The following is an 8,822-nucleotide window of genomic DNA, read 5'->3' as shown; positions in this document are numbered from 1 at the left end:
AAAAGGCCAATTATTAAAACAATGGATTTCTACTTGTAGAAATACATGCATATATTCAAGTTAGTTCATGGAGAGGAACTGTATAGGCTTCAGTTGGATTCTGAGCATGTGGGAGTGAACCTGCATCAAAGCAGAGTTGTCCATCACCTCAAAATTAACTAGGTTTTGTGTTATATTTTTAAAAGTGATAAGTAGCTGTGTTTAGCTATACCACAGGCTCTTGTTATGACCCATTCTTATTGTTTTACTACTCAGAGATCTAGCTTTATGTGAGTCGTTTGAGCCCTGTGTGGTTTATAGTGCAGGTTTAAAAAAAAAAAAAAAAGTGCCATCATGATTGTTAAGATCTATCCTGTTTTTGAAGGAATCATTTCTTGGGCACTGTTCCTGTAGAAACTTATTTTTGCCAAGTTTTATTTTGGCCTGCAAGATCACTTTTTAAATTGAAAGATGAGGATACTTGACTCCTCCGTGAATATTTAAGAGTTGTAAATAATGATTGTGATATAAAGAAAACTTGTATCCCATTATTTTAATGGTGGATGATTCATCTCTGTGTCAGTTTGATAAATTAACTCAGAGTATAAATATCTATTCTTATGTAATTTTAATGCCTTTTTTTTCTTTCCCCCCCTCTGCCCCATTTTCTCCTCCCCAAATTCAGTAATTTTATTAGCATGACAAGGTATTCAGCCTTTTGCCAAAGTCAATAGATCCAAGTCTCTTGCTTAATCTTCTCCTTCCCCGTTTTCTGAAGAGTGGATCTAGGACACAGTTGTTTGCTCTGTCACAGCAGATTGCTGCCAGCATTGGCCATGACTCCAGAAGTGTCGGCCAGCTGCAGGGGACTAAGTTTTGTTCGAATCCTCATGCACCGAGGCTTAAGCCAGCTTTTACCTATCTTGAAGAATAAGCAGAGGGGAAAAAATTTCACTGTTCAAGTACAAGGCATGTAATTGGCAGTAGCAAGTAACAACTTCCTGCTGCTAAAAATATTTTGCTTTATTTCATTTTGCTAGCATTAGCAAGTCAGCAGTCTGTTCTGAAAAACAGGATTTTAAATGGCACATGAAAACTCAGCTATTTGAAACAGTAACTGAAAAGCATTTTTTCCTGGTGCCCTGGGCTTCCTAATTACTACAAATTAAATTGAAGCAGGTGTGTTCAGAGGCAGCTGAGCTAACATTGCCTTGGCCCAACTCTAATTACAGTCCTTGACAAGTGAAGTTATAGCATTTTAGCGATAATGCATCATTTTGAGTTTTGCACCATTTTCTGTTCTTCCTGCAGTCCCTGTCAGGCTATTTGAAGCACTAATGCAAGGTAGTAATTAATTTTGGTGACAAGTGCGTTCAGATGGGAAACTGGCAGGCTCCTGGCAAAGTGGCTTTTAACAAGGTTGGAGAATAGCACAAAACAGTTGAAATAAGATCATGGAGGAAATAGAAATTATTACCAAGCCAAACCCAGTTCTTTTCAATTGTTTTTGCAGTCTCAATAATCGCAAATACGGTGGATACAGAGTTTGGTTTTGTTCCCTTGATATAGGCTGAGAAGCAATTACAAAGGTCTGCATTCCATGACATTCTCAGAAGACGGTGAAGTCCCCAGTTTGCATTTGTTTTCTTCCATCTTCCTCAGCTTGTGAGTGAAATGCCAACAAATCTGGAGATGCATTGTGACACAAGACTGCAAATCTCTTAGATGTATGCTGTTAAGGGGTCCCAAATGTCAGAGTTCTGAGGTCACTTGTGGGATGTTGGAGAACATCTCTCTCGGTTGGAGTTTTCCTCCAGCGTGCAGGTAGTTAGTGAGGACAGCGTGACTCGCCTAGCCCGTTTGCTGAGGACGGTGCGGCTCTGTGTCCCAGATGGTGCCTAGCTCAGGCTGGACAAACAGATTGAAGTTTAGCCCAGAAAAAGTTGGACTGCTGGTTGGTATTGAGAAGCAGCCAGAGGCAATATTAGTCCTTGAAGACAGTGGGCCTGCTGTTAGATCTCTAGTCAAACGAAAACTTTAATAGTCAAAATTAGCTCAGCTGCTTGACAGCATGTTTCATGATGGCCCCTTTTTACTACCCTTAAAAAAAAAAAAAATCATTTTCAAATTGATACTGGAGCACAGGGCAGGATGTTCATTTGTCAAAAGGTCATTTCAATGCATAGGGCACTACAGCTCCAGCATCTATCTGTTGATTGCTGGGCAGAGTTTTAAGCAATTTATAGAATCTTTAAGGATCAAGAAGAGTTCCCTTTTGACTAACTAGTTGTGTTGGGGCAGAGTTACAGTAGCAGGTGCCAGGGCATACAGAGCCCTCAAATGGTATGTCTTATCAGTTGTATCTAGATTTAGATGAAGAGAATGCAACTGTTTTCATTCATCCCTAATCTTTCACTGCTGATGTCTTTAGGGATGTTTACATATCATATGAAGATGTTAAGGACATAGATCCCATGTACTCCTAGGAGGAGCAATTTCAGGGCTCTGTTGTTTTGTTTTGTTTTGTTTTTTTTTCTTGTACATAGGCTTTCTCCTGTTCCTGCCTTACAGACTGAAGGAGAAAAAAACGTATTTAAAGATACAGTCCTGTACATCATTTTGAGGAATAAATTGCAAAATTTCAGTGCCAAGCATGGATTTGTATCACTTGAGGTACTGAAGATACGAGAACATAAACTAGAAGGAAGGCAGCTCTATGCTGTGCTGATCCAGAGGAGGCAGGAGCAATTAGTTGGCATGCTGTTTATGTTCCTACTCTAACTCTTTCAAGGGTGGTTTTTTTTCTTTCAAACGTAAAAAAGAATTTGGCATTTAAGTACAAACTTTTAATACAATTTAAAAATATAACTGAGTGAGGAAATCCATTCAGATTGATGTTACTTTGTTGCAATTTGGTACTGTTTTGGTGAAAAACACAATTCAGTAAGCAAAAGAAAACTAGTTTTAATTAAACTTTAATTCTCTTGGGCTCAGTTAGTGTGTTCCATACTGCTTCAGAAACAAAGCACTAGTGTTTGGACTTTTTTTTTTTCTTTTTTTTTCTTTATAATTTTCTGCTATAACACACTTGTAATTCAGATGTTTGAAATTTATGACTAAATCATTGCTGTGAAATTGGGTGCCTTCTGAGTAATTAATGTGCTAGTACAGACATATAGAGCCAGAGAACAAAAGTGAGTAAGGCAGAAGTCAGCTGATCAACACGGGAAGCCAGAAGTCATTGGTAATGTAATTTTGACACTAAAGAAAGAACTTCTCTACTTAAATTAATCTCCTTTCATGTTAAATCTTTAACTCTAGCTTTTTTAGTAAATCATCTTTAAAGCCGTTTAACAAGTCTCTACAGATGAAGTGAGCCAAGTGGGTGAATGTAACTTGTATTTATAAAGATGAGATCCAGATGGCAAAACACGGAAATGGAAACCTAGTGGATGATGTTAGAATGAAATTTGTTAAGACATAGATGGAGGAAAGCAATAGGAGTTTAGTTTCCAGTTGACACACGTTCTAGGACAGCTGAGAAGGTTGTTTAAGAGATCTTAGAAGAAAAACCTATTCCCTGAGTTTTCCAGCTTGAGTCAACCTTAATTTGTGATGCAGCTGATTAAAGGTGCTCTAGAGAAAGGAAATAATTACCAATTCATGTAGTTTCCTACTTCTGTTTGTTTGTTTTCTAAACCCCTTTCTGTTGTGGGAACTTGATATCGGTACTCAGAAGAAACAGCAGCTTGGGGTTCTATGTTCAATACCAGATTGTCTGCTCAAATGTTTCGCTGTACACTGCGATGGGATGTAACAGCATCCCGTTCATGTCGTAGTTACCGACTGATCAGTAGCACTCGCCCAGCGTGTGGGAGACAAGAGCTTTTCCTGTACTGAGCTGTGAGTGAGAATATTTGTCTTTACTAATGAGAGCCAGGAGGAAAAGGCAGTGGTTTCCCCACCCCCATTTTGTACTTCAGTGGCAGGTGTTGGCTAAGGATGTGAGACACCTGGATTTAATTCCTCTGCCCATCTGAGCATGGTCACCTGTGTGCCAGGCCTTAAAACAGTTACCTGTATAGTCAGCGTAGCTATTATCTTTTTATTATAGTCTGTATTCACTAGAACAGAGGAGGTATTGCAGATTTTCCTTTGCTTAGGTGAGTACCTGCAAAAGAGTTTTGCTTGTTCTCCGTCTCTCTCTTAAGGAGTGTTTAGCTGTTGCAGGTGAAGTAGAGAAGACAGAGCGTCCTGTGTCAGTCTACTGAGCACTGGTTTGAGTCATTTGCTTTAAGTGTGACGTACCAACCTGCACCTTCGCAGGTAGAGGTGGGAAGTGAGCTTGCTCCCTGGGTCTTGGGTGAGCACTGTGTTTACTGAACAGTTAGAGTTTAAAAAAAAAAAAAGAAAAAAAAAATACTCCAAAAAACCCAAACCAACAACTTTCAGAAGACCCAGTGGCGTGGATCTAGTAAGGCCCCGTATTCCCCCAGGCACAGCAGTGAGGCTGGTGACCTTAGCTAAGCTGCCATTGTCCAGATAGGTTTGATTTGAAGTACAGAAATGCCACTCTGTTAAGCACAGGAGGGCTGTAGACACTGCTTTGGTGATGAGGCACCTGAACTCTTTTGTGGGTTCATTGTGTAAATCTCAAGGCTCCTTTAAAAATGCAAGCAAAAGTCGGTTGCTCCTTATTAACTGAAGTTCTCAAAACCAGTTGTGTAATGAGTGTTAAACGTTGTTCTTGGATGACTGATTGCTAGTGACAAGGAAGTTAGATTCCTGAGAACAAAGCCAATGAGACACTGTAACCTGGACCTTCAAACATAGTGAAGACAGTCAAAATAGACCAGGGAGTATACTTACAACTTTTCCACTACTTCACAGGGCCGGGATTTTGTGGTTGGAGGATGTGTTGCTCAGGGTTCTTGAAAGTCCTTATTGTTTTAAATTAAATGCGGCATGAAGGAGTAATAATCTAATACTCTGAAGCTGAGAATAAAACCACAGAAGAATTAATTCATTGCTTGTGCTCTCTTGGTGTAATTAAAGGTGTTTCTCAGAATGTATGCTGGTAGACATCAAGCACGTCAGATTGCAGTTTGAATTAAAAAAGCCGTCAAGAGATGTCATGTATACAGTAGAGGATTTATAAAAACATGACTTCGCTGATTCTTGGCCTTTGAAATCTGCAGAACTAAATCAGACTGCAAGGCTTACCTGCTGTCAGAGTTGATCTTTGTGTAAAAAATCCTTTCTGGAGCGCGTTTCAGCCAAATGCTGATATTCAAGCACATTAACAACCTCTGCTGCCGTACAGCCTATGGTTCTCACTGATGGATCTATGTAGAAATTCTGGCTTCAAAGATGGAGTTTGTTTTGTTTGAGTTTGGAGGGTTTGGGGTGAAGTTCTTAATGTAGCCAAGGTCTTGTGGAGCCAGCCAAAATAATTATGAACCTTAGTCACAGTAGTACGCCAAAAATGTAAAGGCTGTGATTTAATACTTCCAGAGTAATAAGAATGGTTGAATGCTCAACCATCCGTCGCTTCCATGGTTGTGATTTTTAATTGGTGATCTCTAGCCTGCTTAAGGTATGCTTATGTCTGCGGAAGGTCTCTCTTTTGGGTTTACTTTTTTATGAAGTGTAAATTAGAATAATTTGCAGGTTAATATGATACACCATTCTGGCAGCGAACTTCATTTATACATAAAAGAAAATGGAGCTTCCCTTCATTCTCTTTGCACTGCAGAAATAGTAATGGTTGATTGATGACCTTCTGGGCAAGAACTATTGCATTATCATCAATAGGGTTTTTCCAAGTATGCAATAATTTAAATCCGTTTTACCCGTAGACCCATCTTGACTTGAACCTTGGTCATGCATCTTTCAAAGTAATGAATGTTTTTCAGTTTCCACCGAACAAGTTACAGCCTAAATCTGCTAAATAGGTGCCCAGTGAGGAACTTGGGGTTTGGAAATGGGATGAGCCCTTTCTCTGGTACGTGTCAGAGTATTTTCTGGTTAGGACTTACAGGTGCCTGTCTCACTACCACCTTTCCTTCCCCACTGGTTTGGGAAGGGAGAGGAGGCTTGTTTAGAAGTAGGTTCCCTCTCCTGTTGGGCAATCAGCCTGCGGAGAAATGTTTGATCCCATGACACATCGCAGCAGATTTACACTTAGAACCATGCAGATTTTTCATTACAGGAAGAGATTTTTGTACTATGGACACCTGCAGCACGTACAAATGATGTGGACTGCCATGTGCTAATTTAGAATAATTTCTGCAGTAACGGACTGGATCAAAAATGAAGGATGTTGCTACTAGTTTTTTTAATATCTTGACATATTTTTTGGAAACTATGTGGCCCATGCTTCTGTTTGTATTTATAATTTAGCATGACTCATAACCAGAAGTCAGAACTGTCCTGGTGAAAAGAAGAGAATGGCTATTAAGATTACAAGTGCCAAAGCAGATTTTGTATATCGAAAGCTGACAAAAAAGACAATTTGCAGAGGTTTCAGTAAGTGCATCATTAAATCATCCTTGGCTCCTTCTCAATTGTTTTTTTGTTTTTTTTTTTAAATGATGCTTCTCTAAGCAAAAATATAAACATGTGAAACACTGAAGGTGACTTTCTTGGAAGAACTGTTTTTTTCACCACTAAGGAAATCTATTTTTTCTGAAGATGTCCAATTGATTAATGCCAGACCGCATGGAATTACTAAGTGAAATCCTCAAGATGTTCTATTGTTTTTATAGCACAACTCAGTTGCCAGTGTTTTTCTGTATGTGAAAATATTTGGCAGCTTTGTTGACCAGATAGGCGATGGTATGTGAATTTAGCATTTTCTATAAAGGCCCTTGGTTTCACGTCTAAAATTTAGGGGGTTGAGGCTTAGCAAAAAGGGGCGGGTAGGTGATTGCCTTCATAACTTCTGTAGGGTGTCGTGAGAAAGGAGAGCCTCATGTCGTGCTCCGCTCCACCAGGGCTGGACATACAGGTTTGGTTCTCCTGAAGGCGTTTTTGGATGCAGCGAGCTGTCGAGCCTGGAAGTGCCTGTAGTGCTGCTGGCCTCAGCAGCTCTCCCCATGGCCTTAGGTCTGCTCTCCCGGTGTTACAAGCAAGTTCCGTCTTCGTAGCGGAACCCCCTTACTATGTTTGGCGTGAGGCAGCGCTGAGACACATACATATTGTATAAATTCCCTTCTTGAAGCACTACCAGTACTTTGGTTAAGCCACTGTAAAACTACTGGTATGTATTTGTTCATAGTTTGGAAAATACTGTTTTCATTACAGTAAACCAATATAAACATCAGCAATATTCCTATCAAACAAATTAGTTCTCATGTGAAATGTATGGTAAGTAAATTTGTTGTGTAGCTGAATACAGTGTTATTTAATGGAACTTGATTTGGTGCCAACCAAACATATGGATCTTTAAATGCATTCCCCTTGTGGCTATGTTGAAATCATCCCCCAATAACATGTGCTGAATTCCCTTCCAGACTTGCAGGCTGGCTGCCCTTATTGTAGGACGTTTTGAAATGCAACAGATAGTTCTGGGGGGGGCGGGGGGGGAGGGAAGCAGTGTGACAATTTCTGTTTTTCAAAAAAAATTTGCTTGACTAAAGCTTTTCTTCTTTTACTTCCCCTTCATTTCAGCCTGGAAGAGAGTTTTGTTTTTATCTTCAAAGGCCATAAAGGTTTTTTGTTCCTCTGAGGGGTTTTGTCTCTGTTTCTCTTCTACTTCTTTCCTTTTTACCAGAGGAAAGTGATAAAAGGGAAAAGAGGATATAAATGGAAGACAGTGAAATACAGATAAATATTTTTTTTCCTTGTCTTTTTACAATAGTAAAATTATTACTATAGAAATATATATTTCTGAAAAATGAATTTTTCAGAAAGCACTGCTGTTGTTTTTCTCTGAGCTGTGACGGTCCGTGTTCTTTGACAGGAAGCAGTATTGGGAAAGCTACTTCAGCCTTCACGTTTTTAACCACAGAACTTTAATGGGCTAACACAATAGATTACATAGCGCTTGCAGCAGAAGTAATAGCGTAGATCCTTGTCTACCAAATACTTCTGCGAGTACTTACGTTTCTTGCTGTCTGTAATAGTATTTGACATCAGTGTCATTCCCTTCTTGTAGTGAAAAACATATACAAGCCTCAGAAAGTTTAATACATTGTTTCTCCATAGCGGTCTGTGCGTTAAGGTAGGCTTTAAAAATTACCGTACCGCAATTACCTCAAGTCATTTAAATTTAACTCACTGCAATTTCTTTAAAACTTTCCCTTTGTACTTAATCAAATGGTGAAGTGGTGCTGAGAAGGTTGGGCCTCATTTCACTTTGTCAAATTGCCTCCAGTGCTATAACCACAAGTGAGTATGTTATAGTGATTTACACGTAAAACATCTGCATGCGCTGATGTCTCTTGTAGTCGAAACTGGTTTTTGGCTTCCTGAGACAATTAAAATGGCACAAACCGTGTTCTCAGATTTGTGCCCGGTGTCGTATTCAGAGCTTTGAACTCGTTTGACTTCTGGCTGGCTGGCCAAACCTGGTAAGGTTACCTGACGGTGGCACACAAAGCTTGCAGGCACTCAAAAATAGCTGAACGTCCATCCAGCTCCAGGCACTGGATTGAGACCACCTCGGAGGGACTTGGCTTTAGAGTACAGCAGGAAAATAAAACCTTCTTTCAATAAATAATTAGGAGGACCTGTTAATGCTATACGGAGTAGAGCGGAGTTGTCTGTGCCAGTTCCTTCTGTAAATTGGTGCGGCTCCTTTGGGACCGGTTGAACCGTGCCAATATACGTCAGCCAAGGAC

Source organism: Vanellus vanellus, assembly GCF_965231255.1.
Source record: "Vanellus vanellus genome assembly, chromosome: 3".
Taxonomy (NCBI): Eukaryota; Metazoa; Chordata; class Aves; order Charadriiformes; family Charadriidae; genus Vanellus; species Vanellus vanellus.
Note: the sequence above shows the minus strand (reverse complement) of the source record.